Here is a 10,563-nt window from a genome sequence, read left to right as displayed (position 1 = left end):
CTGAAACAGAGACAGCTCCATGAGAAAGACATGTTCCCTGAGAGAGAGCAACCAGCTCTATGAGAATGAACAGCTCCATGAGAGAGAGACCAGCTCTATGAGATTCAGAGACAAGCTCCATTAGAGAGAGAGAACAGCTCCATGAGAGAGAGACAAGCTCATGAGAGAGAGGAAGCTCATGAGAGACACCAGCTTGTAAAGAGAAATAGACCAGCTTTATTAGAGACATTACCTCAATGAGAGAGAGCCCAGCTTAATGAGAGAGGGAGAGACCAGCTCAATGAGAGAGACCAGCCCCATGAGAGAGACAGACAAGTTCTGTTGGAGAGAACAGCTCCATGAGAGACAGAACAGCTCCCTGAGAGGGAGAGACCAGCTCGATGAGGGAGAGACCAGCTCCATGAGAGAGACCAGCTCCCTGAGAGAGAGACCAGCTCCATGAGAAAGACCAGCTTTCAGAAAGAGAGAGGCAAGCTCCATTAGATATATAGCTCAATGAGAGAGAGACCAGCTCCATGAGAGGGAGAGACCAGCTCATGAGCAAGAGCAGCTTAATGAGAGTGAGAGACAAGCTCTATGGGAGAGAGCAGTGCCATGGAAGATAGACCAGCTCGATGAGAGAGACCAGCTTACTGAGAGAGAGAAACCAGCTACAGAAAAGTGACCAGCACCATGAGAGATAGACCAGATCCATGAGAGTGAGAGAACAACTCAATGAGAGAGAGAGACGAGCTCCATGAGAGAGAGAGCAGCTCCACGAGACCGAAACCAGCTCCATTAAACAGAGAGACAAGTTCGCTAGGAGAGACCAGAATTTATGAGAGGAGACCAGCTCCATTAGAGAGGCAGCTTCAGAGAGACACAGATCAGCTCCATGATAGTGAGAGTCCAGCTCCATGAGAGAGAGCAGCTCCCTCAGAGAGAAACCAGCTCCATGAGAGAGACTAGCTCATTGAGAGAGAGATCAGCTCCAAGAGAGACAGATCAGCTCCATGACAGAGACCAGCTCCATTATAAAGAGAGACAAGCTCCCTGGAAGAAACCAGCTCCATGCGAGAGAGACCAGCTCCCTGAGCAAGAGAGACGAACTCCCTGACAGAGAAAGACCAGCTCCATGAGAAAGAGAGAGAGAGAGAGACTAGCTCCATGAGAGAGAAATCATCTCCATGAGAGAGAGACCAGCTTCATGAGAGAGGGAGACCAGCTCCTTAGAGACACCAGCTCCCTGAGAGAGAGACTAGCTCTATGATAAAGATCAGCTCCATAAGAGAGAGATCACCTCAATGAGAAAGACCAGCTCCATGATAGAGGTGAGCTGCTCTATGAGTGGTACCAGCTCCATGAGAGGGACCAGATCCATGAGAGAGAGACCACCTCCATGAGAGAGAGATGCCCCAAGAGAGAGACAAGCTCCACGAGAGATACCATCTCCATGAGAGTGACCCGCTCCTTGAGATAGAGAGACCAGCTCCACAGGAGAGACCAGCTCCATTAGAGAGACCAGCTCTCTGAGAGAGAGATAGCTACATGGGAGAGACAAGCTCCATGAAAGAGAGACCAGCTCCATGAGAGAGACCAGCTTTATGAGAAAGAACAGCTCCATGAAATAGAGACACCAGGTCCATGAGGGAGACCAGCTCTATGAGAGAGACAGCAGCTCCATGAGAGAGACCAGCTTCCTGAAAGAGAGAGACCAGCTCAATATGAGAGAGCAGCTCAATGAGACAGAGATCAGCTCCATGATAGTGAGAGTCCAGCTACATGAGAGAGAGAGCACTCCCTCTGAGAGAAACCAGCTCGATGACAGAGACCAGCTCATTGAGAGAGAGATCAGCTCCAAGAGAGACAGATCAGCTCCATGACAGAGACCAGCTCCATTATAAAGAGAGACGAGCTCCATTGAAGAAACCAGCTTCATGCGAGAGAGACCAGCTCCCTGAGAAAGAGAGATGAACTCCCTGAAAGAGAAAGACCAGCTCCATGAGAGAGAGAGAGACTAGCACTATGTGAGAGAAATCAGCTCCATGAGAGAGAGACCAGCTCAATGAGAGAGGGAGACCAGCTCCATGAGAGAGAGAGAAGAGATCCATGAGAGAGAGAGACCAGTTCCATGAGAGAGACCAGCTCCATGAGAGTGAGACCAGCTTCATGAAAGAGAGACAATCTTCATGAGAGAGACAAGCTCCACCAGAGAGACCAGTTCCCTGAGAGAGATATCAGCTCCATGGGAGAAACGAGCTCCATTAGAAGAGAGACCAGCTCTATAAGAGAGACCAGCTTTATGAGAAAGATCAGCTGCATGAAAGAGAGAGACCAGCTCCATGAGGGAGACCAGCATTAGGAGAGACAGAAATCAGCTCCATGAGAGTGAGACACCAGCTGCATGAGAGAGACCAGCTCCCTGAGAGAGAACAGAGTAGAACAAGTTCCATGGACTTCTCCATGAGAGGAGACCAGTTAGATAGAAGAGACCAGCTGCATGAGATAGAGAGACAAGCTTCATGAGAGAGAGTGGGAAAGGTCCATGAGAGAGGGAGACAAGCTCCTGGAGAGATACCAGTTTTGTGAGAGAGAGCCCAGCCTATGAGGGAGAAATGCCAGCTCCATTAAGAGTCCAGCTTCATGAGAGACAGACGAGCTTTCTCAGAGAGAGAGACCAGCTCCCTGAGAGAGACCATGTCCATGAGAGAAAGTAGCTCCATGAGAGAGACCAGCTCCATGAGAGAGAGAGAGACCAGCTCCATGAGAGTGAGAGACCAGCCCATTAGAGACCAGCTCATGAGAGCGAGAGACCAGCTCCATGGGAAAGATACCAGCTCCATGATAGAGAGACCAGCTAAATGAGGTGACCAGATACCTGAAAGAGAGACAACCTTCATGAGAGAGACCAGGATCTGGAGAGAGTGAGACCCCTCCATGAGTGAGAACATCTCAAAGAGAGAAAGAGCAGCTCCAAAAGAGAAAGAGAGACCAGCTCCATGAGGAGAGAGACCAACTACAAGAGAGAGATAAAACAACTACTTGAGAGAGAGAGACCAACAACAAGAGAGAAAAAGACCGGCTCTATTAGAGAAATAGAGTCAAGTTCCTGAGAGAGAGAGACCAGCTCCATGAGAGGAGAACAGTTCCATGAGAGAGAGACCAGCTCCATAAGAGCGACCAGCTCCCATGAGAGAAAGAGATCAAATACATGAGAGAGTGACCAGCTTCACGAGAAAAATAAAGTCCAGCTCTTTGAGAGAGAGACAAGCTCCATGAGGAGAGACCACTCCATGAGGAGAAACCAGGACCTGAGGCGGACCAGCTCTGAACAAAGAGTCCAGCTCCATGAGAAGACCAGCTTCATGAGAGAGACCAGCTCCATGAGAGAGTCCAATTTCCATGAGAGAGAGAGTCAGCTTCATGAAAGAGAGCAGCGCCATGAGAGACAGACCAGCTCCCTGACAGAGAGAGACCAGTTCCTTGAGAGAGAGACGAGCTCATGAGAAGACCAGCTCATGAGAGAAAGAGATCAAAAAATGAGAGAGTGACCAGCTTCACGAGAAAAATAAAGTCCAGCTCTTTGAGAGAGAGAAAAGCTCCATGAGAGAGACGAGCTCTATGAGAGAGAAACCAAGTCCATGAGGGAGACCAGCTCTGAACATAGAGTCCAGCTCCATGAGAAAGACCAACTTCATGAGAGAGAGACCAGCTACATGAGAGAGACCAATTTCATGAGAGAGAGAGACAAGCTTCATGAAAGAGAGCAGCGCCATGAGAGACAGACCAGCTCCCTGACAGAGAGAGACCAGTTTCCATGAGAGAGAGACCAGCTCTATGAGAGAGACCAGCTTTCTAGAAAAAGAGTCCAGCTCCATGAGAGAGACCGGCTCCATGAGAAAGAGACCAGCTCCTGAGAGGAGACCAGCTCAATGAAAGATAGCAGCTCCATGAGAAACAGACCAGCTCCCTGAGAGAGAGAGACCAGCTCCATGAGAGAGAGACAAGCTCTATGAGAGAGAGACCAGCTCCATGTGAGAGACTCGATCCTGAAACAGAGACCAGCTCCATGAGAGAGACATGGTCCCTGAGAGAGAGCAACCAGCTCCATGAGAATGAATAGCTCCATGAGAGAGAGACCAGCTCTATGAGATTCAGAGACAAGCTCCATTAGAGAGAGAGAACAGCTCCATGAGAGAGAGACAAGCTCCATGAGAGATAGAAGCTCCATGAGAGACACCAGCTTCTAAAGAGAAAGAGACCAGCTTAATTAGAGACATTACCTCAATGAGAGAGAGAAAACTCTATGAAAGCGAGAGAGACCAGCTCAGTGAGTGAGACCAGCCGCATAAGAGAGACAGAAAAAGCTCTGTTGAGAAACCAGCTCAATGAGAGACAGACCAGCTCCTGAGAGGAGAGACCAGCTCGATGAGGGAGAGACCAGCTCCATGAGAAAGACCAGCTCCCTGAGAGAGAGACCAACTCCATGAGAAAGACCAGCTTCCAGAAAGAGAGAGGCAAGCTCCATTAGATATATTAGCTCAATGAGAGAGAGACCAGCTCCATGAGAGAGAGACCAGCTCCATGTGGAGAGCAGCTTTATGGGAGACAGAGATCAGCTCCATGATAGTGAGAGTCCAGCTCCATGAGTGAGAGCAGCTCCCTCAGAGAGGAAACCAGCTCCATGACAGAGACCAGCTCATTGAGAGAGAGATCAGCTCCAAGAGAGACAGATTAGTTCCATGACAGAGACCAGCTCCATTAAAAGAGAGACCAGCCCATGGAAGAAACCAGCTCCATGTGAGAGAGACAAGCTCCTGAGCAAAGAGAGACGAACTCCCTGACAGAGAAACACCAGCTCCATGAGAGAGAGAGAGAATAGCTCCATGAGAGAGAAATCAGTTCCATGAGAGAGAGACCGGCTCAATGAGAGAGGGAGACCAGCTCCCTTAGAGACACCAGCTCCCTGAGAGAGAGACCAGCTCCATGAAAGACACCACCTTCCAGAGAAAGATAAAGACCAGTTTTATGAGAGACATTAGCTCAATGAGAGAGAGTCCAGCTACATGAGAGAGAGAGAAGAGCTCCATGAGAGAAAGAAGCTCCAGAAGAGAGAAAGACCAGATATATTGGAGAGACCAGGACCATGAGAGCAGACCAGTTCCCTGAGAGAGAGATTACCTCCATGAGAGAGACCAGCTAACATGAGAGAGACCAGCATTTTGAGAGAGAGAGTCCAAGCTCCATTAGAGATTATTTAGCTCAAAAGAGAGAGAGGAGCTCCTGAGAGAGAGACACCATCTGCATGGGAGAGAGCAGCGCCATGAGAGACAGACAAGCTTCTGAGAGAGTGAGACAATCTCCATGAGAGAGATAAGTATCCACGAGAGAGAGACCAGCTCCATGAGAAAGACCAGATCCCTGAAACAGAGACCAGCTCCATGAGACAGAAGAGCTCCAAGAGAGAAAGAGACCAGCTCCTGAGAATGACCAGGTCCATGAGAGAGAGACCAGCTCCATGAGAGAGAGAGAGAAGATCCATAAGAGAGACAGAAAAGCTCTGTTTAAAGACCAGCTCCATGAGAGACAGACCAGCTCCCTGAGAGGGAGAGAGCAGCTCGATAAGGGAGAGACCCAGCTCCATGAGAGAGACCAGCTGCCTGAGAGAGAGACCAGCTCCATGAGAAAGACCAGCTTCCGAAAGAGAGAGGCAGCTCCATTAGATATATTAGCTCAATGAGAGAGAGACCAGCTCAATGAGAGAGAGAGTCCAGCTCCATGAGGGAAGCAGCTCCATGAAAGAGACCAGCTTCCTGAGAGAGAGAGACTAGCTAAATGAGAGTGACCAGCTCATGAGAGGTAGACCAGATCCATGAGTGCTGAGAGAACAACTTCATGAGAGAGAGAGACGAGCTCCATGAGAGAGAGACCAGCTCATGAGACAGAAACCAGCTCATTAAACAGAGAGACCAGCTCCCTAAAAGAGACCAGATCCATGGAGGGAGACTAGCTTCATGAGAGGGCAGCTCCATGAAAGAGAGAGACCAGCTCCATGAGAAAGACAGTTCCATAAGAGAGAGACAACCTCAATGAGAGAGACCAGCTCAATGAGAGAGAGTGAGCTGCTCCATGAGTGTTGCAACCTCCATGAGAGGGACCAATCCCTGAGAGAGAGAACACCTCCATGAGAGAGAGAGATGCCCCAAGAGAGAGACAGCTACTCGAGATATACCAGGTCCATGAGAGAGACCAGCTTCCTGAGAGAGAGAGACCAGCTCCATGAGAGAAACCAGCTCCATGAGAGAGACCAATTTCCCTGAGAAAGAGATCAGCTCTATGGAGAAACCCTGTTCCATGTGAGAGAGACCAGCTCTACAAGAGATACCAGCTTTATGAGAAAGAGCAGCTCAATGAAAGAGAGAGACCAGCTTTATGAGGGAGACCAGGTTCATGAGAGACAGAGATCAGCTCCAAGAGAGAGAAACATCATCTCCATGATAGAAACCAGCTTTCTGAGAGAGAGAGAAATGAGCTACGTTAGAGAGACCTTCTCCATGAGAGAGAGAGACCAGCTCGATAGCAGAGGCGAGCTGCATGAGATATAGAGACCAGATCCATGAGAGAGAGAGACCAGCTCCATGGGAAAGAGAGACCAGCTAGATGGGATAAGGACACCAGCTCCTGGGGAGATACCATTATCATGAGAGAGAGACCAGCTCAATGAGACAGAGCAGCTCATGAGAGATAGAGACCAGCTCCATGGAGAGATTAGCTCCATGAGAAGCAGAATAGCACCATGAGAGAGAGACCAGCTACATGGAGGGACCATCTCCCTGAGAGAGAGATACAAGGCTCCATGAGAGTGAGAGACCTGCACCATGAGAGAGACCAGCTTCTTGGTAGAGAGCGACCAGCTTTATGAAACAGACCAGTTCCATGATAGAGAGAGACCAGCTCCCATGACAGAGACCAGCTCCATGAGAGAGAGATATAGGCTCCATGAAGAGTGAGGGACCAGCTTCCATGAGAGAGAAACAAGCTCTATGACAGTAAAACAAGCATAATGAGAGAGAGAGAGACCAGCTCCATGAGAGAGGATCAGCTCCATGAGAGAGAGAGACAACCCTCATGTGAGAAACCAGATCCCTGACAGAGATAATCGCTTAATGATAGAGACCATCTTCTGGAGAAAAGAGACCAGCATAGTGAGGAGAGACCAGTTCAATGAGAGTAAGACCAGGTTAAGAGAGAGAGAGATCAGATCCATGAGAGAGACCATCTCCCTGAGAGAGAGACCAGCTCCATGAGAGAGACCAGCTCCCTGAGAGCGCGAGGAGACCAGCTCCATGAGAGTGACAGCTCCATGAGAGAAAGACCAGATCAATGAGAGAGAGACCAGCTCCATGAGAGAGAGAGAAGAGATCCATGAGAGATAGAGACCAGTTTATGAGAGAGACCAGCTCCATGAGAGTGAGACCAGCTCCATGAGGAGAGACAAGATCCACGAGAGACCAGTTCCCTGAGAGAGAGATCAGCTCCATGGGAGAAACGAGCTCCATTAGAGAGAGACCAGCTCTTATGAGAGAGACCAGCCTTATGAGAAAGAACAGCTCCATGAAAGGACCAGCTTTATGAGAGACAGAAATCAGGTCCATGAGAGTGAGACACCAGCTGCATGAGAGACCAGCTCCCTGAGAGAGAGAAACTATCTCTATAAGAAAGACCTTCTCCATGAGAGAGAGAGACCAGCTAGATAGAAGAGACCAGCTGCATGAGATAGAGAGACAAGATCCATGAGAGAGCACCAGCTCCATGAGAGAGAGACCAGGTCCATGAGAGAGGGAGACAAGCTCCTGGAGAGATACCAGTTCTGTGAGAGAGAGACCAACTCTATGAGGAAGAAAGACCAGCTCCATTAAGAGTCAGCTCCATGAGAGACAGACGAGCTTTCTCAGATAGAGAGACCAGCTCAATGAGAGAAGAGACAAGCTCTATGAGAGAGAACCTGCTCCATGTGAGAGACTAGATCCCTGAAAGAGAGGAGACCAGCTCCAGAGAAAGACATGGTCCCTGAGAGAGAGCAACCAGCTCCATGGAATGAACAGCTCCATGAGAGAGAGACCAGCTCTATAAAATTGAGAGACAAGCTTTATTAGAGAGATAGAACAGCTCCATAAGAGAGAGATAAGCTCCATGAGAGAGAGAGTAGCTCCATGAGAGACACCAGCTTCTAAAGAGAAAGAGACCAGCTTTATTAGAGACATTACCTCAATGAGAGAGAGACCAGCTCCATGAGAGTGGGAGAGACCAGCTCAATGAGAGAGACCAGCTTCATGAGAGAGACAGACAAGCTCTGTTGGATAGACCATGTCCATGAGAGACAGACAAGCTCCCTGAAAAGGAGAGAGCAGCTCGATGAGGGAGAGACCAGCTTCATGACAGAGACCAGCTCCCTGAGAGAGAGACCAGCTCCATGAGAAGGACCAGTTTCCAGAAAGAGAGAGGCAAGCTCCATTAGATATATTAGCTCAATGAAAGAGAGACCAGCTCCATGAGAGAGAGAGAGACCAGCTCCATGAGGGAGAGCAGCTCCATGAGAGAGAGAGACCAGCTCTATGGGAGAGAGCAGCGCCATGAGAGATAGACAAGCTCCATGAGAGAGACCAGCTTCTTGAGAGAGAGAGAGACCAGCTACAAGAGAGTGACCAGCTCCATGGGAGATAGACCAGATCCATGAGAGTGAGAGAACAACTCCATGAGAGAGACGAGCTCCATGAGAGAGATACCAGCTCAATGAGACAAAAACAAGCTCCATTAAACAGAGAGACCTGCTCCCTAGGAGAGACCAGATCCATGAGATGGAGACCAGCTCCATGAGAGAGAGCAGCTCCATGAAAGAGAGAGACCAGCTCCATGAGAAAGACCAGCTCCATAAGAGAGAGACCACCTCAATGAGAGAGACCAGCTCAATGAAGAGAGTGCGCTGCTCCATGCGTGGTACCAGCTCCATGAGAGGGACTAGATCCATGAAAAAGAGACCACTTCCATGAGATAGAGAGATGCCCCAAGAGAGAGACAAGCTCCACGAGAGATACCATCTCCATGAGAGACACCCGCTCCTTGAGATAGAGAGACCAGCTTCACGAGAGAGACCTGCTTTATTTGAGAGACCAGCTCCCTGAGAGAGAGATAGCTCCATGGAAGAGACCAGCTCCATGAAAGAGAGACCAGCTCCATGAGAGAGACCAGCTTTATGAGAAAGAACAGCTCCATGAAATAGAGATACCAGCTCCATGAGGGAGACCAGCTCTATGAGGGAGACAGCAGCTCCATGAGAGAGACCAGCTTCCTGAAAGAAAGAGACCAGCTCTATGAGAGAGACCAGCTCCATGAGAGACAGAGATCAGCTCCATGATAGTGAGAGTCCAGCTCCATGAGAGAGAGCAGCTCCCTCAGAGAGAAACCAGCTCCATGACAGAGACCAGCTCATTGAGAGAGAGATCAGCTCCAAGAAAGACAGATAAGCTCCATGACAGAGACCAGCTCCATTATAATGAGAGACCAGCTTCATGGAAGAAACCAGCTCCATGCGTGAGAGACCAGCTCCCTGAGCAAGAGAGACAAACTCCCTGACAGAGAAAGACCAGCTCCATGAGAGAGAGAGAGACTAGCTCCATGAGAGAGAAATCAGCTCCATGAAAAAGAGACCAGCTCCATTGGAGACACCAGCTCCATGAGAGAAACCAGCTTTGTGAGAGAAAGTTTCCAGCTCCATGAGAGAGACCAGCTCCATGAGAGAGAGATCAGCTCCATGAGAGAGAGAGACCACCCTTATGTGAGAGACCAGATCCCTGATAGAGATAATAGCTTCATGATAGAGACCAGCTTCCGGAGAAAGAGAGACCAGCTCCATGAGAGAGACCAGTTCAATGAGAGTAAGACCACGTGCAAGAGAGAGAGATCAGATCCATGAGAGAGACCATCTCCCTGAGAGTGTGTCCAGCTCCATGAGAGAGAGCAGCTCCCTCAGAGAGAATCCAGCTCCATGACAGAGACCAGCTCATTGAGAGAGAGATCAGCTCCAAGAAAGACAGATAAGCTCCATGACAGAGACCAGCTCCCTTATAATGAGAGACCAGCTTCATGGAAGAAACCAGCTCCATGCGTGAGAGACCAGCTCCCTGAGCAAGAGAGACAAACTCCCTGACAGAGAAAGACCAGCTCCATGAGAGAGAGAGAGACTAGCTCCATGAGAGAGAAATCAGCTCCATGAAAGAGAGACAAGCTCCAAGAGAGACACCAGCTCCATGAGAGAAACCAGCTTCGTGAGAGAAAGTTTCCAGCTCCATGAGAGAGACCAGCTCCATGAGAGAGAGATCAGCTCCATGAGAGAGAGAGACCACCCTTATGTGAGAGACCAGATCCCTGATAGAGATAATAGCTTCATGATAGAGACCAGCTTCCGGAGAAAGAGAGACCAGCTCCATGAGAGAGACCAGTTCAATGAGAGTAAGACCACGTCCAAGAGAGAGAGATCAGATCCATGAGAGAGACCATCTCCCTGAGAGAGAGACCAGCTCCATG

Source organism: Ictidomys tridecemlineatus, unplaced genomic scaffold (genome assembly GCF_052094955.1).
Source record: "Ictidomys tridecemlineatus isolate mIctTri1 unplaced genomic scaffold, mIctTri1.hap1 Scaffold_216, whole genome shotgun sequence".
NCBI lineage: Eukaryota > Metazoa > Chordata > Mammalia > Rodentia > Sciuridae > Ictidomys > Ictidomys tridecemlineatus.
The sequence above is the reverse complement of the archived record's forward strand: the minus strand, read 5'-3'. Positions refer to the sequence as shown.